The 26,948-nt window shown below is 38.0% G+C and overlaps 10 non-coding genes across 10 annotated transcripts; all 10 read right to left on the minus strand.

The window, feature by feature from the left end:
• Positions 1-649: 649 nt before the first annotated feature.
• On the minus strand, positions 650-955 carry LOC147703483 (Nuclear RNase P). Its single transcript, XR_015298582.1, has one exon.
• Positions 956-3,377: 2,422 nt separating this feature from the next.
• On the minus strand, positions 3,378-3,683 carry LOC147703484 (Nuclear RNase P). The gene has a single exon (XR_015298544.1).
• Positions 3,684-6,103: 2,420 nt separating this feature from the next.
• Positions 6,104-6,409, minus strand: LOC147703485 (Nuclear RNase P). The gene has a single exon (XR_015298561.1).
• A 2,420-nt stretch (positions 6,410-8,829) lies between these two features.
• On the minus strand, positions 8,830-9,135 carry LOC147703486 (Nuclear RNase P). The gene has a single exon (XR_015298556.1).
• A 2,423-nt stretch (positions 9,136-11,558) lies between these two features.
• LOC147703487 (Nuclear RNase P) lies at positions 11,559-11,864 on the minus strand. Its single transcript, XR_015298545.1, has one exon.
• Positions 11,865-14,284: 2,420 nt separating this feature from the next.
• On the minus strand, positions 14,285-14,590 carry LOC147703488 (Nuclear RNase P). Its single transcript, XR_015298562.1, has one exon.
• A 2,420-nt stretch (positions 14,591-17,010) lies between these two features.
• On the minus strand, positions 17,011-17,316 carry LOC147703489 (Nuclear RNase P). Its single transcript, XR_015298557.1, has one exon.
• A 2,420-nt stretch (positions 17,317-19,736) lies between these two features.
• Positions 19,737-20,042, minus strand: LOC147703490 (Nuclear RNase P). Its single transcript, XR_015298558.1, has one exon.
• Positions 20,043-22,463: 2,421 nt separating this feature from the next.
• LOC147703491 (Nuclear RNase P) lies at positions 22,464-22,769 on the minus strand. Its single transcript, XR_015298598.1, has one exon.
• A 2,420-nt stretch (positions 22,770-25,189) lies between these two features.
• Positions 25,190-25,495, minus strand: LOC147703492 (Nuclear RNase P). The gene has a single exon (XR_015298559.1).
• Between the last annotated feature and the right edge of the window lie 1,453 nt (positions 25,496-26,948).

Raw genomic sequence — 26,948 nt, forward strand, 5'->3', positions numbered from 1 at the left:
ACTGTTGTCTGAATAGTCCTTGATGTCAAGAATTTAGAAGTGAATGCCAGGAAATATGTTTGAAATACTAATAGACAATTGAAACAGAATTTAGCATTTTTTGTAGAAAGGGAAAAATAGATGTTTTAAACTTACAAAATGTAGTTTATAGTGCGTTATTGCACATGGTCAATAAGCAAACATGTCCTAAAATGGAGGGCGATTGTCTGAATTGTTGCCAAATGTTCAGTTTTGTGAAAAAGTTCCTTTTATTTTGCATGCAACTCAGAAAAAAAGGTTGAAAGAAAGACTTTATTATGATTGACACAGTACATTTCAGGCACACTAAACATATGTTCTGTAGTATTTTGATTGATCTCTGCATTGACAGTGTTTGAAATTGACGTATATGCTGTGTATTACAGGATGGATACACAATCAATGTCCAGTGCATTGATGAAGTGAGTGGAAAATTGTCTGACTTTTGGTGAAGAATATATCCTGGAAAAAGCTACGAAAGCATGCTGTTGAGATCATTATGATATGAGATCTATTCAGTGTTTCTGTTTGATGACAACAAAGTAGTACTGGAAGAAAAGCACTGTTGGTCATTTTTTCTTAGCACTTACAGTAAAGTGTGTGATGCATATTCAATTTAGGAAAACATATGAGCAGATGAAGAGTAGTCTGAATTGGATAATGAGACATTGTCTCATCTCAACCATTGCACTCAGCCAAGCCAACCACAAGCCACTTTCAATACCAGGAGAACAGCATCAGCTGACTGGGAATCAGAACCTTGGCCCAGCACAACCTCTTTTGCAGCAGCTGCCAGCCACAGGTTTCTGGTTGCTTGTTCTCCTTGCTCAGGAGATCCCTGCTAGGAAGGTGACTAGCTCTTGTCTCAGACCTTTCCAAAGGTGAGGGAGTAAAACATGCACTCAGCCAGTGACCTCTATGTTGAGCTTCCTCTGCTCTAATGCTTAAACTCATCAGTGCAGTATATATATGTTAGTTTTCAAGTTACTCACACTCATAGGGTGAGCATGATGGGAATTTGATTCATCTCGTTTGCAGCACTACTGTCACTGTAGCCATAAAAACATGATGCAAAATAGCACAAAAAAGCAACACTTTGATTGAAAATGTTAGTCTCTCTCACACAAGGATCAATGCTCATTTGCATATTGCATCATTCACATTCAGCCTCATTTACATGCAAATCTGAAGAGTGGTTCACATTTAATGCTAATGGATAGGCAGAGATTAGTAGTCTAGCTTCAGGAAATATCTCTCAAGATAAGTTCTTGATGATATTTTGCACTTATTAAAAGAAGAGCCAGATCACAGTAACTTCAATTGAAGTATGTCTACTATTTGATAGTATATTAAAAAGGTACTTAGATGATTTCTTTAAATTTGTTAGCAGTTGTGAAACTGCTTACCAAAATTTCTCTGATTTTCTGTTTACTCTAAGCAAATTACCAGCTATATTCTTGAATTGATGAAAACCATGGGGACGGCAGCCAGGCTAAATCTTGGTGTTTATTTACAGGGTTTTGCTATGTCCTTGGTACATTGTGATCTGCTCGGCATGCCCTTGGTTCTTTAGGGGGTCATGGCCACAGTGCTTTTATAGACTAGAGCGGGAGTGGGGCATCAGTGCAGCAATGTCTTCTGCTCAGGCTAAATCACGGAAGACTCAGAAGTTGACAAGTAGGCAGATGGCCATTTAACTGCCCTCCACAGCACTGTAAACTGTCAAAAGAATTCCACATGCATGAGCATTGACCTTTCAATTAAAGTACACTTCAACTCTGTCCTAGACCCCTTAAAAATAGGTTCATTCAAAGATCTGTTTAGCTTCCCATTACTTCTTCTTCTCTAATTAGGATGCCTTTCCATCTCCACCCGACAAATTAAGACTCAGTAGAAATGCTGCCCTGGTTCAGAGATTCTATTCTCAATTATTCGCACATCGTTAGACTCAGGAGAATCACCGCCTGCTGTCATTCATTTTTATTTCATTCCAGCTCCAATTAATGCAACTAAAGATTTAACTTTGCTTATGTTTATATTCAACATTCCTAATGCCACCAAATCTCCATTAGTTAGAGCTTTTCCTGCCCTCCATGCCTATATTTTTTTGACCTGCTTGTAAAATTCCTCCTTTAGCTGCTTTTCACTGAGAACTTCTTAATTCTCTTTTGGACTATTATTCGTCACTGTCCTCCAGGACATTTGCCAGTTTTCTGCATTGGTCTCTTCTTCCGTTGTGCTTTGGATACTGCTCTGAGGTGAATATCTATTCCTTTGAGATTTGCATTACAAATGCTGTAAAACATGAAAATACAGACATTCTAAATCATTTCTCATTTAGGACTTCTACTTGCCCCATAAAATCTTCCAACTCTTTGATATTTGAAGCCTTTTTATTGCTGCATCCTAGCTCCATATTCCAAACTGTATATATTGTGAACCTGATACCCTCCATATCCAGTTGCATTGTGCCATTGATGCTCTCACTGCTTACCTTTCTTCAGACGTGGTTGTTGGTCCATGACTTGACAGTGTCCAGGATACTTTGATAATTGGCTGGATATGTACTTATGTACAGTTCTGAGTTTTTAAAGAAGTTAGTGGCTGACCGGCTATACCAAATCTTATGAGATAAATAATGGGGAGCTCATCTTGAAAGTTGGAGAAAATACTACACATGTTAAGTCTCATGCCTAATAGAGGTAGAAACTGTTGTCTGAGTAGTCCCTGATGTCAAGAATTTAGAAGTGAATGCCAGGAAATATGTTTGAAATACTAATAGACAATTAAAACAGAAATTTGGAATTTTTTGTAGAAAGGGAAAAATAGATGTTTTAAACTTAAAAAATTCAGTTTATAGTGCGTTATTGCACATGGTCAATAAGCAAACATGTCCTAAAATGGAGGGTGATTGTCTGAATTGTTGCCAAATGTTCAGTTTTGTGAAAAAGTTCCTTTTATTTTGGATGCAACTCAGAAAAAAAAGGTTGAAAGAAAGACTTTATTATGATTGACACAGTACATTTCAGGCACACTAAACATGTGTTCTGTAGTATTTTGATTGATATCTGCATTGACAGTGTTTGAAATTGACGTATATGCTGTGTATTACAGGATGGATACACAATCAATGTCCAGTGCATTGATGAAGTGAGTGGAAAATTGTCTGAATTTTGGTGAAGAATATATCTTGGAAAAAGCTACGAAAGCATGCTGTTGAGATCATTATGATATGAGATCTATTCAGTGTTTCTGTTTGATGACAACAAAGTAGTACTGGAAGAAAAGCACTGTTGGTCATTTTTTCTTAGCACTTACAGTATAGTGTGTGATGCATATTCAGTTTAGGAAAAAATATGAGCAGATGAAGAGTAGTCTGAATTGGGTAATGAGACATTGTCTCATCTCAACCATTGCACTCAGCCAAGCCAACCACAAGCCACTTTCAATACCAGGAGAACAGCATCAGCTGACTGGGAATCAGAAACTTGGCCCAGCACAACCTCTTTTGCAGCAGCTGCCAGCCACAGCTTTCTGGTTGCTTGTTCTCCTTGCTCAGGAGATCCCTGCTAGGAAGGTGATTAGCTCTTGTCTCAGACCTTTCCAAAGGTGAGGGAGTAACAAATGCACTCAGCCAGTGACCTCTATGTTGAGCTTCCTCTGCTCTAATGCTCAAACTCATCAATACAGTATATATATGTTAGATTTCAAGTCACTCACACTCATAGGGTGAGCATGACGGGAATTTGATTCATCTCGTTTGCAGCACTACTGTCACTGTAGCCATAAAAACATGATGCAAAATAGCACAAAAAAGCAACACTTTGATTGAAAATGTTAGTCTCTCTCACACAAGGATCAATGCTCATTTGCATATTGCATCATTCACATTCAGCCTCATTTACATGCAAATCTGAAGAGTGGTTCACATTTAATGCTAATGGATAGGCAGAGATTAGTAGTCTAGCTTCAGGAAATATCTCTCAAGATAAATTCTTGATGATATTTTGCACTTATTAAAAGAAGAGCCAGATCACAGTAACTTCAATTGAAGTATGTCTACTATTTGATAGTATATTAAAAAGGTACTTGGATGATTTCTTTAAATTTATTAGCAGTTGTGAAACTGCTTACCATCATTTCTCTGAATTTCTGTTTACTCTAAGCAAATTACCAGCTATATTTTTGAATTGATGAAAACCATGGGGACGGCAGCCAGGCTAAATCTTGGTGTTTATTTACAGGGTTTTGTTATGTCCTTGGTACATTGTGATCTGCTCGGCATGCCCTTGGTTCTTTAGGGGGTCATGACCACAGTGCTTTTATAGACTAGAGCGGGAGTGGGGCATCAGTGCAGCAATGTCTTCTGCTCAGGCTAAATCACGTAAGACTCAGAAGTTGACAAGTAGGCAAATGGCCATTTAACTGCCCTCCACAGCACTGTAAACTGTCAAAAGAATTCCACATGCATGAGCATTGACCTTTCAATTGAAGTACACTTCAGCTCTGTCCTAGAAGCCTTAAAAATAGGTTCATTCAAAGATCTGTTTAGCTTCCCATTACTTCTTCTTCTCTAATTACGGTGCCTTTCCATCTCCACCCGACAAATTAAGACTCAGTAGAAATGCTGCCCTGGTATAGAGATTCTATTCTCAATTAATCGCACATCGTCAGACTCAGGAGAATCACCACCTGCTGTCATTCATTTTTATTTCATTCCAGCTCCAATTAATGCAACTAAAGATTTAACTTTGCTTATGTGTATATTCAACATTCCTAATGCCACCAAATCTCCATTAGTTAGAGCTTTTCCTGCCCCTCCATGACTATATTTTTTTGACCTGCTTGTAAAATTCCTCCTTTAGCTGCTATTCACGGAGAACTTCTTAATTCTCTTTTGGACTGTTATTCGTCACTGTCCTCCTGGACGTTTGCCAGTTTTCTGCATTGGTCTCTTCTTCCGTTGTGCTTTGGATACTGCTCTGAGGTGAATATCTATTCCTTTGAGATTTGCATTACAAATGCTGTAAAACATGAAAATACAGACATTCTAAATCCTTTCTCATTTAGGTCTTCTACTTGCCTCATAAAATCTTCCAACTCTTTGATATTTGAAGCCTGTTATTGCTGCATCCTAGCTCCATATTCCAAACTGTATATATTGTGAACCTGATACCCTCCATATCCAGTTGCATTGTGCCATTGATGCTCTCACTGCTTACCTTTCTTTAGACCTGGTTGTTGGTCCATGACTTGTCACTCTGCAGGATACTTTGATAATTGGCTGGATATGTACTTATGTACAGTTCTGAGTTTTTAAAGAAGTTAGTGGCTGACCGGCTATACCAAATCTTATGAGATAAATAATGGGGAGCTCATCTTGAAAGTTGGAGAAAATACTACACATGTTAAGTCTCATGCCTAATAGAGGTGGAAACTGTTGTCTGAATAGTCCCTGATGTCAAGAATTTAGAAGTGAATGCCAGGAAATATGTTTGAAATACTAATAGACAATTGAAACAGAATTTAGCATTTTTTGTAGAAAGGGAAAAAAAGATGTTTTAAACTTACAAAATTCTGTTTATAGTGCATTATTGCACATGGTAAATAAGCAAACATGTCCTAAAATGGAGGGCGATTGTCTGAATTGTTGCCAAATGTTCAGTTTTGTGAAAAAGTTCCTTTTATTTTGGATGCGACTCAGAAAAAAAGGTTGAAAGAAAGACTTTATTATGATTGACACAGTACATTTCAGGCACACTAAACATATGTTCTGTAGTATTTTGATTGATCTCTGCATTGACAGTGTTTGAAATTGACGTATATGCTGTGTATTACAGGATGGATACACAATCAATGTCCAGTGCATTGATGAAGTGAGTGGAAAATTGTCTGAATTTTGGTGAAGAATATATCCTGGAAAAAGCTACGAAAGCATGCTGTTGAGATCATTATGATATGAGATCTATTCAGTGTTTCTGTTTGATGACAACAAAGTAGTACTGGAAGAAAAGCACTGTTGGTCATTTTTTCTTAGCACTTACAGTATAGTGTGTGATGCATATTCAATTTAGGAAAAAATATGAGCAGATGAAGAGTAGTCTGAATTGGGTAATGAGACATTGTCTCATCTCAACCATTGCACTCAGCCAAGCCAATCACAAGCCACTTTCAATACCAGGAGAACAGCATCAGCTGACTGGGAATCAGAAACTTGGCCCAGCACAACCTCTTTTGCAGCAGCTGCCAGCCACAGGTTTCTGGTTGCTTGTTCTCCTTGCTCAGGAGATCCCTGCTAGGAAGGTGACTAGCTCTTGTCTCAGACCTTTCCAAAGGTGAGGGAGTACCAAATGCACTCAGCCAGTGACCTCTATGTTGAGCTTCCTCTGCTCTAATGCTCAAACTCATCAATGCAGTATATATATGTTAGTTTTCAAGTTACTCACACTCATAGGGTGAGCATGACGGGAATTTGATTCATCTCGTTTGCAGCACTACTGTCACTGTAGCCATAAAAACATGATGCAAAATAGCACAAAAAAGCAACACTTTGATTGAAAATGTTAGTCTCTCTCACACAAGGATCAATGCTCATTTGCATATTGCATCATTCACATTCAGCCTCATTTACATGCAAATCTGAAGAGTGGTTCACATTTAATGCTAATGGATAGGCAGAGATTAGTAGTCTAGCTTCAGGAAATATCTCTCAAGATATATTCTTGATGATATTTTGCACTTATTAAAAGAAGAGCCAGATCACAGTAACTTCAATTGCAGTATGTCTACTATTTGATAGTATATTAAAAAGGTACTTGGATGATTTCTTTAAATTTGTTAGCAGTTGTGAAACTGCTTACCATCATTTCTCTGATTTTCTGTTTACTCTAAGCAAATTACCAGCTAGATTTTTGAATTGATGAAAACCATGGGGACGGCAGCCAGGCTAAATCTTGGTGTTTATTTCCAGGGTTTTGTTATGTCCTTGGTACATTGTGATCTGCTCGGCATGCCCTTGGTTCTTTAGGGGGTCATGACTGCAGTGCTTTTATAGACTAGAGCGGGAGTGGGGCATCAGTGCAGCAATGTCTTCTGCTCAGGCTAAATCACGGAAGACTCAGAAGTTGACAAGTAGGCAGATGGCCATTTAACTACCCTCCACAGCACTGTAAACTGTCAGAAGAAGTCCACATGCATGAGCATTGACCTTTCAATTAAAGTACACTTCAGCTCTGTCCTAGACCCCTTAAAAATAGGTTCATTCAAAGATCTGTTTAGCCTCCCATTACTTCTTCTTCTCTAATTACAGTGCCTTTCCATCTCCACCCGACAAATTAAGACTCAGTAGAAATGCTGCCCTGGTATAGAGATTCTATTCTCAATTAATCGCACATCGTCAGACTCAGGAGAATCACCACCTGCTGTCATTCATTTTTATTTCATTCCAGCTCCAATTAATGCAACTAAAGAATTAACTTTGCTTATGTTTATATTCAACATTCCTAATGCCACCAAATCTCCATTAGTTAGAGCTTTTCCTACCCCTCCATGACTATATTTTTTTGACCTGCTTGTAAAATTCCTCCTTTAGCTGCTATTCACGGAGAACTTCTTAAATCTCTTTTGGACTATTATTCGTCACTGTCCTCCTGGATGTTTTCCAGTTTTCTGCATTGGTCTCTTCTTCCGTTGTGCTTTGGATACTGCTCTGAGGTGAATATCTATTCCTTTGAGATTTGTATTACAAATGCTGTAAAACATGAAAATACAGACATTCTAAATCCTTTCTCATTTAGGACTTCTACTTGCCTCATAAAATCTTCCAACTCTTTGTTATTTGAAGGCTGTTATTGCTGCATCCTAGCTCCATATTCCAAACGGTATATATCGTGAACCTGATACCCTCCATATCCAGTTGCATTGTGCCATTGATGCTCTCACTGCTTACCTTTCTTCAGACGTGGTTGTTGGTCCATGACTTGACAGTCTCCAGGATACTTTGATAATTGGCTGTATATGTACTTATGTACAGTTCTGAGTTTTTAAAGAAGTTAGTGGCTGACCGGCTATACCAAATCTTATGAAATAAATAATGGGGAGCTCATCTTGAAAGTTGGAGAAAATACTACACATGTTAAGTCTCATGCCTAATAGAGGTGGAAATTGTTGTCTGAATAGTCCCTGATGTCAAGAATTTAGAAGTGAATGCCAGGAAATTTGTTTGAAATACTAATAGACAATTGAAACAGAATTTAGCATTTTTTGTAGAAAGGGAAAAATAGATGTTTTAAACTTACAAAATTCAGTTTATAGTGCGTTATTGCACATGGTCAATAAGCAAACATGTCCTAAAAAGGAGGGCAATTGTCTGAATTGTTGCCAAATGTTCAGTTTTGTGAAAAAGTTCCTTTTATTTTGGATGCAACTCAGAAAAAAAGGTTGAAAGAAAGACTTTATTATGATTGACACAGTACATTTTAGGCACACTAAACATATGTTCTGTAGTATTTTGATTGATCTCTGCATTGACAGTGTTTGAAATTGACGTATATGCTGTGTATTACAGGATGGATACACAATCAATGTCCAGTGCATTGATAAAGTGAGTGGAAAATTGTCTGAATTTTGGTGAAGAATTTATCCTGGAAAAAGCTACGAAAGCATGCTGTTGAGATCATTATGATATGAGATCTATTCAGTGTTTCTGTTTGATGACAACAAAGTAGTACTGGAGGAAAAGCACTGTTAGTCATTTTTTCTTAGCACTTACAGTATAGTGTGTGATGCATATTCAATTTAGGAAAAAATATGAGCAGATGAAGAGTAGTCTGAATTGGGTAATGAGGCATTGTCTCATCTCAACCATTGCACTCAGCCAAGCCAACCACAAGCCACTTTCAATACCAGGAGAACAGCATCAGCTGACTGGGAATCAGAAACTTGGCCCAGCACAACCTCTTTTGCAGCAGCTGCCAGCCACAGCTTTCTGGTTGCTTGTTCTCCTTGCTCAGGAGATCCCTGCTAGGAAGGTGATTAGCTCTTGTCTCAGACCTTTCCAAAGGTGAGGGAGTAACAAATGCACTCAGCCAGTGACCTCTATGTTGAGCTTCCTCTGCTCTAATGCTCAAACTCATCAATACAGTATATATATGTTAGTTTTCAAGTTACTCACACTCATAGGGTGAGCATGACGGGAATTTGATTCATCTCGTTTGCAGCACTACTGTCACTGTAGCCATAAAAACATGATGCAAAATAGCACAAAAAAGCAACACTTTGATTGAAAATGTTAGTCTCTCTCACACAAGGATCAATGCTCATTTGCATATTGCATCATTCACATTCAGCCTCATTTACATGCAAATCTGAAGAGTGGTTCACATTTAATGCTAATGGATAGACAGAGATTAGTAGTCTAGCTTCAGGAAATATCTCTCAAGATAAATTCTTGATGATATTTTGCACTTATTAAAAGAAGAGCCAGATCACAGTAACTTCAATTGAAGTATGTCTACTATTTGATAGTATATTAAAAAGGTACTTGGATGATTTCTTTAAATTTATTAGCAGTTGTGAAACTGCTTACCATCATTTCTCTGATTTTCTGTTTACTCTAAGCAAATTACCAGCTATATTTTTGAATTGATGAAAACCATGGGGACGGCAGCCAGGCTAAATCTTGGTGTTTATTTACAGGGTTTTGTTATGTCCTTGGTACATTGTGATCTGCTCGGCATGCCCTTGGTTCTTTAGAGGGTCATGACCACAGTGCTTTTATAGACTAGAGCGGGAGTGGGGCATCAGTGCAGCAATGTCTTCTGCTCAGGCTAAATCACGTAAGACTCAGAAGTTGACAAGTAGGCAAATGGCCATTTAACTGCCCTCCACAGCACTGTAAACTGTCAAAAGAATTCCACATGCATGAGCATTGACCTTTCAATTAAAGTACACTTCAGCTCTGTCCTAGACCCCTTAAAAATAGGTTCATTCAAAGATCTGTTTAGCCTCCCATTACTTCTTCTTCTCTAATTACAGTGCCTTTCCATCTCCACCCGACAAATTAAGACTCAGTAGAAATGCTGCCCTGGTATAGAGATTCTATTCTCAATTAATCGCACATCGTCAGACTCAGGAGAATCACCACCTGCTGTCATTCATTTTTATTTCATTCCAGCTCCAATTAATGCAACTAAAGAATTAACTTTGCTTATGTTTATATTCAACATTCCTAATGCCACCAAATCTCCATTAGTTAGAGCTTTTCCTACCCCTCCATGACTATATTTTTTTGACCTGCTTGTAAAATTCCTCCTTTAGCTGCTATTCACGGAGAACTTCTTAAATCTCTTTTGGACTATTATTCGTCACTGTCCTCCTGGACGTTTGCCAGTTTTCTGCATTGGTCTCTTCTTCCGTTGTGCTTTGGATACTGCTCTGAGGTGAATATCTATTCCTTTGAGATTTGCATTACAAATGCTGTAAAACATGAAAATACAGACATTCTAAATCATTTCTCATTTAGGACTTCTACTTGCCCCATAAAATCTTCCAACTCTTTGATATTTGAAGCCTTTTTATTGCTGCATCCTAGCTCCATATTCCAAACTGTATATATTGTGAACCTGATACCCTCCATATCCAGTTGCATTGTGCCATTGATGCTCTCACTGCTTACCTTTCTTCAGACGTGGTTGTTGGTCCATGACTTGACAGTGTCCAGGATACTTTGATAATTGGCTGGATATGTACTTATGTACAGTTCTGAGTTTTTAAAGAAGTTAGTGGCTGACCGGCTATACCAAATCTTATGAGATAAATAATGGGGAGCTCATCTTGAAAGTTGGAGAAAATACTACACATGTTAAGTCTCATGCCTAATAGAGGTAGAAACTGTTGTCTGAGTAGTCCCTGATGTCAAGAATTTAGAAGTGAATGCCAGGAAATATGTTTGAAATACTAATAGACAATTAAAACAGAAATTTGGAATTTTTTGTAGAAAGGGAAAAATAGATGTTTTAAACTTAAAAAATTCAGTTTATAGTGCGTTATTGCACATGGTCAATAAGCAAACATGTCCTAAAATGGAGGGTGATTGTCTGAATTGTTGCCAAATGTTCAGTTTTGTGAAAAAGTTCCTTTTATTTTGGATGCAACTCAGAAAAAAAAGGTTGAAAGAAAGACTTTATTATGATTGACACAGTACATTTCAGGCACACTAAACATGTGTTCTGTAGTATTTTGATTGATATCTGCATTGACAGTGTTTGAAATTGACGTATATGCTGTGTATTACAGGATGGATACACAATCAATGTCCAGTGCATTGATGAAGTGAGTGGAAAATTGTCTGAATTTTGGTGAAGAATATATCTTGGAAAAAGCTACGAAAGCATGCTGTTGAGATCATTATGATATGAGATCTATTCAGTGTTTCTGTTTGATGACAACAAAGTAGTACTGGAAGAAAAGCACTGTTGGTCATTTTTTCTTAGCACTTACAGTATAGTGTGTGATGCATATTCAGTTTAGGAAAAAATATGAGCAGATGAAGAGTAGTCTGAATTGGGTAATGAGACATTGTCTCATCTCAACCATTGCACTCAGCCAAGCCAACCACAAGCCACTTTCAATACCAGGAGAACAGCATCAGCTGACTGGGAATCAGAAACTTGGCCCAGCACAACCTCTTTTGCAGCAGCTGCCAGCCACAGCTTTCTGGTTGCTTGTTCTCCTTGCTCAGGAGATCCCTGCTAGGAAGGTGATTAGCTCTTGTCTCAGACCTTTCCAAAGGTGAGGGAGTAACAAATGCACTCAGCCAGTGACCTCTATGTTGAGCTTCCTCTGCTCTAATGCTCAAACTCATCAATACAGTATATATATGTTAGATTTCAAGTCACTCACACTCATAGGGTGAGCATGACGGGAATTTGATTCATCTCGTTTGCAGCACTACTGTCACTGTAGCCATAAAAACATGATGCAAAATAGCACAAAAAAGCAACACTTTGATTGAAAATGTTAGTCTCTCTCACACAAGGATCAATGCTCATTTGCATATTGCATCATTCACATTCAGCCTCATTTACATGCAAATCTGAAGAGTGGTTCACATTTAATGCTAATGGATAGGCAGAGATTAGTAGTCTAGCTTCAGGAAATATCTCTCAAGATAAATTCTTGATGATATTTTGCACTTATTAAAAGAAGAGCCAGATCACAGTAACTTCAATTGAAGTATGTCTACTATTTGATAGTATATTAAAAAGGTACTTGGATGATTTCTTTAAATTTATTAGCAGTTGTGAAACTGCTTACCATCATTTCTCTGAATTTCTGTTTACTCTAAGCAAATTACCAGCTATATTTTTGAATTGATGAAAACCATGGGGACGGCAGCCAGGCTAAATCTTGGTGTTTATTTACAGGGTTTTGTTATGTCCTTGGTACATTGTGATCTGCTCGGCATGCCCTTGGTTCTTTAGGGGGTCATGACCACAGTGCTTTTATAGACTAGAGCGGGAGTGGGGCATCAGTGCAGCAATGTCTTCTGCTCAGGCTAAATCACGTAAGACTCAGAAGTTGACAAGTAGGCAAATGGCCATTTAACTGCCCTCCACAGCACTGTAAACTGTCAAAAGAATTCCACATGCATGAGCATTGACCTTTCAATTGAAGTACACTTCAGCTCTGTCCTAGAAGCCTTAAAAATAGGTTCATTCAAAGATCTGTTTAGCTTCCCATTACTTCTTCTTCTCTAATTACGGTGCCTTTCCATCTCCACCCGACAAATTAAGACTCAGTAGAAATGCTGCCCTGGTATAGAGATTCTATTCTCAATTAATCGCACATCGTCAGACTCAGGAGAATCACCACCTGCTGTCATTCATTTTTATTTCATTCCAGCTCCAATTAATGCAACTAAAGATTTAACTTTGCTTATGTGTATATTCAACATTCCTAATGCCACCAAATCTCCATTAGTTAGAGCTTTTCCTGCCCCTCCATGACTATATTTTTTTGACCTGCTTGTAAAATTCCTCCTTTAGCTGCTATTCACGGAGAACTTCTTAATTCTCTTTTGGACTGTTATTCGTCACTGTCCTCCTGGACGTTTGCCAGTTTTCTGCATTGGTCTCTTCTTCCGTTGTGCTTTGGATACTGCTCTGAGGTGAATATCTATTCCTTTGAGATTTGCATTACAAATGCTGTAAAACATGAAAATACAGACATTCTAAATCCTTTCTCATTTAGGTCTTCTACTTGCCTCATAAAATCTTCCAACTCTTTGATATTTGAAGCCTGTTATTGCTGCATCCTAGCTCCATATTCCAAACTGTATATATTGTGAACCTGATACCCTCCATATCCAGTTGCATTGTGGCATTGATGCTCTCACTGCTTACCTTTCTTTAGACCTGGTTGTTGGTCCATGACTTGTCACTCTGCAGGATACTTTGATAATTGGCTGGATATGTACTTATGTACAGTTCTGAGTTTTTAAAGAAGTTAGTGGCTGACCGGCTATACCAAATCTTATGAGATAAATAATGGGGAGCTCATCTTGAAAGTTGGAGAAAATACTACACATGTTAAGTCTCATGCCTAATAGAGGTGGAAACTGTTGTCTGAATAGTCCCTGATGTCAAGAATTTAGAAGTGAATGCCAGGAAATATGTTTGAAATACTAATAGACAATTGAAACAGAATTTAGCATTTTTTGTAGAAAGGGAAAAAAAGATGTTTTAAACTTACAAAATTCTGTTTATAGTGCATTATTGCACATGGTAAATAAGCAAACATGTCCTAAAATGGAGGGCGATTGTCTGAATTGTTGCCAAATGTTCAGTTTTGTGAAAAAGTTCCTTTTATTTTGGATGCGACTCAGAAAAAAAGGTTGAAAGAAAGACTTTATTATGATTGACACAGTACATTTCAGGCACACTAAACATATGTTCTGTAGTATTTTGATTGATCTCTGCATTGACAGTGTTTGAAATTGACGTATATGCTGTGTATTACAGGATGGATACACAATCAATGTCCAGTGCATTGATGAAGTGAGTGGAAAATTGTCTGAATTTTGGTGAAGAATATATCCTGGAAAAAGCTACGAAAGCATGCTGTTGAGATCATTATGATATGAGATCTATTCAGTGTTTCTGTTTGATGACAACAAAGTAGTACTGGAAGAAAAGCACTGTTGGTCATTTTTTCTTAGCACTTACAGTATAGTGTGTGATGCATATTCAATTTAGGAAAAAATATGAGCAGATGAAGAGTAGTCTGAATTGGGTAATGAGACATTGTCTCATCTCAACCATTGCACTCAGCCAAGCCAATCACAAGCCACTTTCAATACCAGGAGAACAGCATCAGCTGACTGGGAATCAGAAACTTGGCCCAGCACAACCTCTTTTGCAGCAGCTGCCAGCCACAGGTTTCTGGTTGCTTGTTCTCCTTGCTCAGGAGATCCCTGCTAGGAAGGTGACTAGCTCTTGTCTCAGACCTTTCCAAAGGTGAGGGAGTACCAAATGCACTCAGCCAGTGACCTCTATGTTGAGCTTCCTCTGCTCTAATGCTCAAACTCATCAATGCAGTATATATATGTTAGTTTTCAAGTTACTCACACTCATAGGGTGAGCATGACGGGAATTTGATTCATCTCGTTTGCAGCACTACTGTCACTGTAGCCATAAAAACATGATGCAAAATAGCACAAAAAAGCAACACTTTGATTGAAAATGTTAGTCTCTCTCACACAAGGATCAATGCTCATTTGCATATTGCATCATTCACATTCAGCCTCATTTACATGCAAATCTGAAGAGTGGTTCACATTTAATGCTAATGGATAGGCAGAGATTAGTAGTCTAGCTTCAGGAAATATCTCTCAAGATATATTCTTGATGATATTTTGCACTTATTAAAAGAAGAGCCAGATCACAGTAACTTCAATTGCAGTATGTCTACTATTTGATAGTATATTAAAAAGGTACTTGGATGATTTCTTTAAATTTGTTAGCAGTTGTGAAACTGCTTACCATCATTTCTCTGATTTTCTGTTTACTCTAAGCAAATTACCAGCTAGATTTTTGAATTGATGAAAACCATGGGGACGGCAGCCAGGCTAAATCTTGGTGTTTATTTCCAGGGTTTTGTTATGTCCTTGGTACATTGTGATCTGCTCGGCATGCCCTTGGTTCTTTAGGGGGTCATGACTGCAGTGCTTTTATAGACTAGAGCGGGAGTGGGGCATCAGTGCAGCAATGTCTTCTGCTCAGGCTAAATCACGGAAGACTCAGAAGTTGACAAGTAGGCAGATGGCCATTTAACTACCCTCCACAGCACTGTAAACTGTCAGAAGAAGTCCACATGCATGAGCATTGACCTTTCAATTAAAGTACACTTCAGCTCTGTCCTAGACCCCTTAAAAATAGGTTCATTCAAAGATCTGTTTAGCCTCCCATTACTTCTTCTTCTCTAATTACAGTGCCTTTCCATCTCCACCCGACAAATTAAGACTCAGTAGAAATGCTGCCCTGGTATAGAGATTCTATTCTCAATTAATCGCACATCGTCAGACTCAGGAGAATCACCACCTGCTGTCATTCATTTTTATTTCATTCCAGCTCCAATTAATGCAACTAAAGAATTAACTTTGCTTATGTTTATATTCAACATTCCTAATGCCACCAAATCTCCATTAGTTAGAGCTTTTCCTACCCCTCCATGACTATATTTTTTTGACCTGCTTGTAAAATTCCTCCTTTAGCTGCTATTCACGGAGAACTTCTTAAATCTCTTTTGGACTATTATTCGTCACTGTCCTCCTGGATGTTTTCCAGTTTTCTGCATTGGTCTCTTCTTCCGTTGTGCTTTGGATACTGCTCTGAGGTGAATATCTATTCCTTTGAGATTTGTATTACAAATGCTGTAAAACATGAAAATACAGACATTCTAAATCCTTTCTCATTTAGGACTTCTACTTGCCTCATAAAATCTTCCAACTCTTTGTTATTTGAAGGCTGTTATTGCTGCATCCTAGCTCCATATTCCAAACGGTATATATCGTGAACCTGATACCCTCCATATCCAGTTGCATTGTGCCATTGATGCTCTCACTGCTTACCTTTCTTCAGACGTGGTTGTTGGTCCATGACTTGACAGTCTCCAGGATACTTTGATAATTGGCTGTATATGTACTTATGTACAGTTCTGAGTTTTTAAAGAAGTTAGTGGCTGACCGGCTATACCAAATCTTATGAAATAAATAATGGGGAGCTCATCTTGAAAGTTGGAGAAAATACTACACATGTTAAGTCTCATGCCTAATAGAGGTGGAAATTGTTGTCTGAATAGTCCCTGATGTCAAGAATTTAGAAGTGAATGCCAGGAAATTTGTTTGAAATACTAATAGACAATTGAAACAGAATTTAGCATTTTTTGTAGAAAGGGAAAAATAGATGTTTTAAACTTACAAAATTCAGTTTATAGTGCGTTATTGCACATGGTCAATAAGCAAACATGTCCTAAAAAGGAGGGCAATTGTCTGAATTGTTGCCAAATGTTCAGTTTTGTGAAAAAGTTCCTTTTATTTTGGATGCAACTCAGAAAAAAAGGTTGAAAGAAAGACTTTATTATGATTGACACAGTACATTTTAGGCACACTAAACATATGTTCTGTAGTATTTTGATTGATCTCTGCATTGACAGTGTTTGAAATTGACGTATATGCTGTGTATTACAGGATGGATACACAATCAATGTCCAGTGCATTGATAAAGTGAGTGGAAAATTGTCTGAATTTTGGTGAAGAATTTATCCTGGAAAAAGCTACGAAAGCATGCTGTTGAGATCATTATGATATGAGATCTATTCAGTGTTTCTGTTTGATGACAACAAAGTAGTACTGGAGGAAAAGCACTGTTAGTCATTTTTTCTTAGCACTTACAGTATAGTGTGTGATGCATATTCAATTTAGGAAAAAATATGAGCAGATGAAGAGTAGTCTGAATTGGGTAATGAGGCATTGTCTCATCTCAACCATTGCACTCAGCCAAGCCAACCACAAGCCACTTTCAATACCAGGAGAACAGCATCAGCTGACTGGGAATCAGAAACTTGGCCCAGCACAACCTCTTTTGCAGCAGCTGCCAGCCACAGCTTTCTGGTTGCTTGTTCTCCTTGCTCAGGAGATCCCTGCTAGGAAGGTGATTAGCTCTTGTCTCAGACCTTTCCAAAGGTGAGGGAGTAACAAATGCACTCAGCCAGTGACCTCTATGTTGAGCTTCCTCTGCTCTAATGCTCAAACTCATCAATACAGTATATATATGTTAGTTTTCAAGTTACTCACACTCATAGGGTGAGCATGACGGGAATTTGATTCATCTCGTTTGCAGCACTACTGTCACTGTAGCCATAAAAACATGATGCAAAATAGCACAAAAAAGCAACACTTTGATTGAAAATGTTAGTCTCTCTCACACAAGGATCAATGCTCATTTGCATATTGCATCATTCACATTCAGCCTCATTTACATGCAAATCTGAAGAGTGGTTCACATTTAATGCTAATGGATAGACAGAGATTAGTAGTCTAGCTTCAGGAAATATCTCTCAAGATAAATTCTTGATGATATTTTGCACTTATTAAAAGAAGAGCCAGATCACAGTAACTTCAATTGAAGTATGTCTACTATTTGATAGTATATTAAAAAGGTACTTGGATGATTTCTTTAAATTTATTAGCAGTTGTGAAACTGCTTACCATCATTTCTCTGATTTTCTGTTTACTCTAAGCAAATTACCAGCTATATTTTTGAATTGATGAAAACCATGGGGACGGCAGCCAGGCTAAATCTTGGTGTTTATTTACAGGGTTTTGTTATGTCCTTGGTACATTGTGATCTGCTCGGCATGCCCTTGGTTCTTTAGAGGGTCATGACCACAGTGCTTTTATAGACTAGAGCGGGAGTGGGGCATCAGTGCAGCAATGTCTTCTGCTCAGGCTAAATCACGTAAGACTCAGAAGTTGACAAGTAGGCAAATGGCCATTTAACTGCCCTCCACAGCACTGTAAACTGTCAAAAGAATTCCACATGCATGAGCATTGACCTTTCAATTAAAGTACACTTCAGCTCTGTCCTAGACCCCTTAAAAATAGGTTCATTCAAAGATCTGTTTAGCCTCCCATTACTTCTTCTTCTCTAATTACAGTGCCTTTCCATCTCCACCCGACAAATTAAGACTCAGTAGAAATGCTGCCCTGGTATAGAGATTCTATTCTCAATTAATCGCACATCGTCAGACTCAGGAGAATCACCACCTGCTGTCATTCATTTTTATTTCATTCCAGCTCCAATTAATGCAACTAAAGAATTAACTTTGCTTATGTTTATATTCAACATTCCTAATGCCACCAAATCTCCATTAGTTAGAGCTTTTCCTACCCCTCCATGACTATATTTTTTTGACCTGCTTGTAAAATTCCTCCTTTAGCTGCTATTCACGGAGAACTTCTTAAATCTCTTTTGGACTATTATTCGTCACTGTCCTCCTGGATGTTTTCCAGTTTTCTGCATTGGTCTCTTCTTCCTTTGTGCTTTGGATACTGCTCTGAGGTGAATATCTATTCCTTTGAGATTTGTATTACAAATGCTGTAAAACATGAAAATACAGACATTCTAAATCCTTTCTCATTTAGGACTTCTACTTGCCTCATAAAATCTTCCAACTCTTTGTTATTTGAAGGCTGTTATTGCTGCATCCTAGCTCCATATTCCAAACGGTATATATCGTGAACCTGATACCCTCCATATCCAGTTGCATTGTGCCATTGATGCTCTCACTGCTTACCTTTCTTCAGACGTGGTTGTTGGTCCATGACTTGACAGTCTCCAGGATACTTTGATAATTGGCTGTATATGTACTTATGTACAGTTCTGAGTTTTTAAAGAAGTTAGTGGCTGACCGGCTATACCAAATCTTATGAAATAAATAATGGGGAGCTCATCTTGAAAGTTGGAGAAAATACTACACATGTTAAGTCTCATGCCTAATAGAGGTGGAAATTGTTGTCTGAATAGTCCCTGATGTCAAGAATTTAGAAGTGAATGCCAGGAAATTTGTTTGAAATACTAATAGACAATTGAAACAGAATTTAGCATTTTTTGTAGAAAGGGAAAAATAGATGTTTTAAACTTACAAAATTCAGTTTATAGTGCGTTATTGCACATGGTCAATAAGCAAACATGTCCTAAAAAGGAGGGCAATTGTCTGAATTGTTGCCAAATGTTCAGTTTTGTGAAAAAGTTCCTTTTATTTTGGATGCAACTCAGAAAAAAAGGTTGAAAGAAAGACTTTATTATGATTGACACAGTACATTTCAGGCACACTAAACATATGTTCTGTAGTATTTTGATTGATCTCTGCATTGACAGTGTTTGAAATTGACGTATATGCTGTGTATTACAGGATGGATACACAATCAATGTCCAGTGCATTGATAAAGTGAGTGGAAAATTGTCTGAATTTTGGTGAAGAATTTATCCTGGAAAAAGCTACGAAAGCATGCTGTTGAGATCATTATGATATGAGATCTATTCAGTGTTTCTGTTTGATGACAACAAAGTAGTACTGGAGGAAAAGCACTGTTAGTTATTTTTTCTTAGCACTTACAGTATAGTGTGTGATGCATATTCAATTTAGGAAAAAATATGAGCAGATGAAGAGTAGTCTGAATTGGGTAATGAGGCATTGTCTCATCTCAACCATTGCACTCAGCCAAGCCAACCACAAGCCACTTTCAATACCAGGAGAACAGCATCAGCTGACTGGGAATCAGAAACTTGGCCCAGCACAACCTCTTTTGCAGCAGCTGCCAGCCACAGCTTTCTGGTTGCTTGTTCTCCTTGCTCAGGAGATCCCTGCTAGGAAGGTGATTAGCTCTTGTCTCAGACCTTTCCAAAGGTGAGGGAGTAACAAATGCACTCAGCCAGTGACCTCTATGTTGAGCTTCCTCTGCTCTAATGCTCAAACTCATCAATACAGTATATATATGTTAGTTTTCAAGTTACTCACACTCATAGGGTGAGCATGACGGGAATTTGATTCATCTCGTTTGCAGCACTACTGTCACTGTAGCCATAAAAACATGATGCAAAATAGCACAAAAAAGCAACACTTTGATTGAAAATGTTAGTCTCTCTCACACAAGGATCAATGCTCATTTGCATATTGCATCATTCACATTCAGCCTCATTTACATGCAAATCTGAAGAGTGGTTCACATTTAATGCTAATGGATAGGCAGAGATTAGTAGTCTAGCTTCAGGAAATATCTCTCAAGATAAATTCTTGATGATATTTTGCACTTATTAAAAGAAGAGCCAGATCACAGTAACTTCAATTGAAGTATGTCTACTATTTGATAGTATATTAAAAAGGTACTTGGATGATTTCTTTAAATTTATTAGCAGTTGTGAAACTGCTTACCATCATTTCTCTGATTTTCTGTTTACTCTAAGCAAATTACCAGCTATATTTTTGAATTGATGAAAACCATGGGGACGGCAGCCAGGCTAAATCTTGGTGTTTATTTACAGGGTTTTGTTATGTCCTTGGTACATTGTGATCTGCTCGGCATGCCCTTGGTTCTTTAGGGGGTCATGACCACAGTGCTTTTATAGACTAGAGCGGGAGTGGGGCATCAGTGCAGCAATGTCTTCTGCTCAGGCTAAATCACGTAAGACTCAGAAGTTGACAAGTAGGCAAATGGCCATTTAACTGCCCTCCACAGCACTGTAAACTGTCAAAAGAATTCCACATGCATGAGCATTGACCTTTCAATTAAAGTAAACTTCAGCTCTGTCCTAGAAGCCTTAAAAATAGGTTCATTCAAAGATCTGTTTAGCTTCCCATTACTTCTTCTTCTCTAATTACGGTGCCTTTCCATCTCCACCCGACAAATTAAGACTCAGTAGAAATGCTGCCCTGGTATAGAGATTCTATTCTCAATTAATCGCACATCGTCAGACTCAGGAGAATCACCACCTGCTGTCATTCATTTTTATTTCATTCCAGCTCCGATTAATGCAACTAAAGATTTAACTTTGCTTATGTGTATATTCAACATTCCTAATGCCACCAAATCTCCATTAGTTAGAGCTTTTCCTGCCCCTCCATGACTATATTTTTTTGACCTGCTTGTAAAATTCCTCCTTTAGCTGCTATTCACGGAGAACTTCTTAATTCTCTTTTGGACTGTTATTCGTCACTGTCCTCCTGGACGTTTGCCAGTTTTCTGCATTGGTCTCTTCTTCCGTTGTGCTTTGGATACTGCTCTGAGGTGAATATCTATTCCTTTGAGATTTGCATTACAAATGCTGTAAAACATGAAAATACAGACATTCTAAATCCTTTCTCATTTAGGACTTCTACTTGCCTCATAAAATCTTCCAACTCTTTGATATTTGAAGCCTGTTATTGCTGCATCCTAGCTCCATATTCCAAACTGTATATATTGTGAACCTGATACCCTCCATATCCAGTTGCATTGTGCCATTGATGCTCTCACTGCTTACCTTTCTTTAGACCTGGTTGTTGGTCCATGACTTGTCACTCTGCAGGATACTTTGATAATTGGCTGGATATGTACTTATGTACAGTTCTGAGTTTTTAAAGAAGTTAGTGGCTGACCGGCTATACCAAATCTTATGAGATAAATAATGGGGAGCTCATCTTGAAAGTTGGAGAAAATACTACACATGTTAAGTCTCATGCCTAATAGAGGTGGAAACTGTTGTCTGAATAGTCCCTGATGTCAAGAATTTAGAAGTGAATGCCAGGAAATATGTTTGAAATACTAATAGACAATTGAAACAGAATTTAGCATTTTTTGTAGAAAGGGAAAAAAAGATGTTTTAAACTTACAAAATTCTGTTTATAGTGCGTTATTGCACATGGTAAATAAGCAAACATGTCCTAAAATGGAGGGCGATTGTCTGAATTGTTGCCAAATGTTCAGTTTTGTGAAAAAGTTCCTTTTATTTTGGATGCGACTCAGAAAAAAAGGTTGAAAGAAAGACTTTATTATGATTGACACAGTACATTTCAGGCACACTAAACATATGTTCTGTAGTATTTTGATTGATCTCTGCATTGACAGTGTTTGAAATTGACGTATATGCTGTGTATTACAGGATGGATACACAATCAATGTCCAGTGCATTGATGAAGTGAGTGGAAAATTGTCTGAATTTTGGTGAAGAATATATCCTGGAAAAAGCTACGAAAGCATGCTGTTGAGATCATTATGATATGAGATCTATTCAGTGTTTCTGTTTGATGACAACAAAGTAGTACTGGAAGAAAAGCACTGTTGGTCATTTTTTCTTAGCACTTACAGTATAGTGTGTGATGCATATTCAATTTAGGAAAAAAATATGAGCAGATGAAGAGTAGTCTGAATTGGGTAATGAGACATTGTCTCATCTCAACCATTGCACTCAGCCAAGCCAACCACAAGCCACTTTCAATACCAGGAGAACAGCATCAGCTGACTGGGAATCAGAAACGTGCCCCAGCACAACCTCTTTTGCAGCAGCTGCCAGCCAGAGGTTTCTGGTTGCTTGTTCTCCTTGCTGAGGAGATCCCTGCTAGGAAGGTGACTAGCTCTTGTCTAAGACCTTTCCAAAGGTGAGGGAGTAACATATGCACTCAGCCAGTGACCTCTATGTTGAGCTTCCTCTGCTCTAATGCTCAAACTCATCATTGCAGTATATATATGTTAGTTTTCAAGTTACTCACACTCATAGGGTGAGCATGACGGGAATTTGATTCATCTCGTTTGCAGCACTACTGTCACTGTAGCCATAAAAACATGATGCAAAATAGCACAAAAAAGCAACACTTTGATTGAAAATGTTAGTCTCTCTCACACAAGGATCAATGCTCATTTGCATATTGCATCATTCACATTCAGCCTCATTTACATGCAAATCTGAAGAGTGGTTCACATTTAATGCTAATGGATAGGCAGAGATTAGTAGTCTAGCTTCAGGAAATATCTCTCAAGATAAATTCTTGATGATATTTTGCACTTATTAAAAGAAGAGCCAGATCACAGTAACTTCAATTGCAGTATGTCTACTATTTGATAGTATATTAAAAAGGTACTTGGATGATTTCTTTAAATTTGTTAGCAGTTGTGAAACTGCTTACCATCATTTCTCTGATTTTCTGTTTACTCTAAGCAAATTACCAGCTAGATTTTTGAATTGATGAAAACCATGGGGACGGCAGCCAGGCTAAATCTTGGTATTTATTTACAGGGTTTTGTTATGTCCTTGGTACATTGTGATCTGCTCGGCATGCCCTTGGTTCTTTAGGGGGTCATGACCACAGTGCTTTTATAGACTAGAGCGGGAGTGGGGCATCAGTGCAGCAATGTCTTCTGCTCAGGCTAAATCACGTAAGACTCAGAAGTTGACAAGTAGGCAAATGGCCATTTAACTGCCCTCCACAGCACTGTAAACTGTCAAAAGAATTCCACATGCATGAGCATTGACCTTTCAATTAAAGTACACTTCAGCTCTGTCCTAGACCCCTTAAAAATAGGTTCATTCAAAGATCTGTTTAGCCTCCCATTACTTCTTCTTCTCTAATTACAGTGCCTTTCCATCTCCACCCGACAAATTAAGACTCAGTAGAAATGCTGCCCTGGTATAGAGATTCTATTCTCAATTAATCGCACATCGTCAGACTCAGGAGAATCACCACCTGCTGTCATTCATTTTTATTTCATTCCAGCTCCAATTAATGCAACTAAAGAATTAACTTTGCTTATGTTTATATTCAACATTCCTAATGCCACCAAATCTCCATTAGTTAGAGCTTTTCCTACCCCTCCATGACTATATTTTTTTGACCTGCTTGTAAAATTCCTCCTTTAGCTGCTATTCACGGAGAACTTCTTAAATCTCTTTTGGACTATTATTCGTCACTGTCCTCCTGGATGTTTTCCAGTTTTCTGCATTGGTCTCTTCTTCCGTTGTGCTTTGGATACTGCTCTGAGGTGAATATCTATTCCTTTGAGATTTGTATTACAAATGCTGTAAAACATGAAAATACAGACATTCTAAATCCTTTCTCATTTAGGACTTCTACTTGCCTCATAAAATCTTCCAACTCTTTGTTATTTGAAGGCTGTTATTGCTGCATCCTAGCTCCATATTCCAAACGGTATATATCGTGAACCTGATACCCTCCATATCCAGTTGCATTGTGCCATTGATGCTCTCACTGCTTACCTTTCTTCAGACGTGGTTGTTGGTCCATGACTTGACAGTCTCCAGGATACTTTGATAATTGGCTGTATATGTACTTATGTACAGTTCTGAGTTTTTAAAGAAGTTAGTGGCTGACCGGCTATACCAAATCTTATGAAATAAATAATGGGGAGCTCATCTTGAAAGTTGGAGAAAATACTACACATGTTAAGTCTCATGCCTAATAGAGGTGGAAATTGTTGTCTGAATAGTCCCTGATGTCAAGAATTTAGAAGTGAATGCCAGGAAATTTGTTTGAAATACTAATAGACAATTGAAACAGAATTTAGCATTTTTTGTAGAAAGGGAAAAATAGATGTTTTAAACTTACAAAATTCAGTTTATAGTGCGTTATTGCACATGGTCAATAAGCAAACATGTCCTAAAAAGGAGGGCAATTGTCTGAATTGTTGCCAAATGTTCAGTTTTGTGAAAAAGTTCCTTTTATTTTGGATGCAACTCAGAAAAAAAGGTTGAAAGAAAGACTTTATTATGATTGACACAGTACATTTCAGGCACACTAAACATATGTTCTGTAGTATTTTGATTGATCTCTGCATTGACAGTGTTTGAAATTGACGTATATGCTGTGTATTACAGGATGGATACACAATCAATGTCCAGTGCATTGATAAAGTGAGTGGAAAATTGTCTGAATTTTGGTGAAGAATTTATCCTGGAAAAAGCTACGAAAGCATGCTGTTGAGATCATTATGATATGAGATCTATTCAGTGTTTCTGTTTGATGACAACAAAGTAGTACTGGAGGAAAAGCACTGTTAGTTATTTTTTCTTAGCACTTACAGTATAGTGTGTGATGCATATTCAATTTAGGAAAAAATATGAGCAGATGAAGAGTAGTCTGAATTGGGTAATGAGGCATTGTCTCATCTCAACCATTGCACTCAGCCAAGCCAACCACAAGCCACTTTCAATACCAGGAGAACAGCATCAGCTGACTGGGAATCAGAAACTTGGCCCAGCACAACCTCTTTTGCAGCAGCTGCCAGCCACAGCTTTCTGGTTGCTTGTTCTCCTTGCTCAGGAGATCCCTGCTAGGAAGGTGATTAGCTCTTGTCTCAGACCTTTCCAAAGGTGAGGGAGTAACAAATGCACTCAGCCAGTGACCTCTATGTTGAGCTTCCTCTGCTCTAATGCTCAAACTCATCAATAAAGTATATATATGTTAGTTTTCAAGTTACTCACACTCATAGGGTGAGCATGACGGGAATTTGATTCATCTCGTTTGCAGCACTACTGTCACTGTAGCCATAAAAACATGATGCAAAATAGCACAAAAAAGCAACACTTTGATTGAAAATGTTAGTCTCTCTCACACAAGGATCAATGCTCATTTGCATATTGCATCATTCACATTCAGCCTCATTTACATGCAAATCTGAAGAGTGGTTCACATTTAATGCTAATGGATAGGCAGAGATTAGTAGTCTAGCTTCAGGAAATATCTCTCAAGATAAATTCTTGATGATATTTTGCACTTATTAAAAGAAGAGCCAGATCACAGTAACTTCAATTGAAGTATGTCTACTATTTGATAGTATATTAAAAAGGTACTTGGATGATTTCTTTAAATTTATTAGCAGTTGTGAAACTGCTTACCATCATTTCTCTGATTTTCTGTTTACTCTAAGCAAATTACCAGCTATATTTTTGAATTGATGAAAACCATGGGGACGGCAGCCAGGCTAAATCTTGGTGTTTATTTACAGGGTTTTGTTATGTCCTTGGTACATTGTGATCTGCTCGGCATGCCCTTGGTTCTTTAGGGGGTCATGACCACAGTGCTTTTATAGACTAGAGCGGGAGTGGGGCATCAGTGCAGCAATGTCTTCTGCTCAGGCTAAATCACGTAAGACTCAGAAGTTGACAAGTAGGCAAATGGCCATTTAACTGCCCTCCACAGCACTGTAAACTGTCAAAAGAATTCCACATGCACGAGCATTGACCTTTCAATTAAAGTAAACTTCAGCTCTGTCCTAGAAGCCTTAAAAATAGGTTCATTCAAAGATCTGTTTAGCTTCCCATTACTTCTTCTTCTCTAATTACGGTGCCTTTCCATCTCCACCCGACAAATTAAGACTCAGTAGAAATGCTGCCCTGGTATAGAGATTCTATTCTCAATTAATCGCACATCGTCAGACTCAGGAGAATCACCACCTGCTGTCATTCATTTTTATTTCATTCCAGCTCCGATTAATGCAACTAAAGATTTAACTTTGCTTATGTGTATATTCAACATTCCTAATGCCACCAAATCTCCATTAGTTAGAGCTTTTCCTGCCCCTCCATGACTATATTTTTTTGACCTGCTTGTAAAATTCCTCCTTTAGCTGCTATTCACGGAGAACTTCTTAATTCTCTTTTGGACTGTTATTCGTCACTGTCCTCCTGGACGTTTGCCAGTTTTCTGCATTGGTCTCTTCTTCCGTTGTGCTTTGGATACTGCTCTGAGGTGAATATCTATTCCTTTGAGATTTGCATTACAAATGCTGTAAAACATGAAAATACAGACATTCTAAATCCTTTCTCATTTAGGACTTCTACTTGCCTCATAAAATCTTCCAACTCTTTGATATTTGAAGC

The sequence above is a fragment of the Lissotriton vulgaris genome, chromosome 7, assembly GCF_964263255.1.
Source record: "Lissotriton vulgaris chromosome 7, aLisVul1.2, whole genome shotgun sequence".
Classification (NCBI taxonomy): Eukaryota; Metazoa; Chordata; class Amphibia; order Caudata; family Salamandridae; genus Lissotriton; species Lissotriton vulgaris.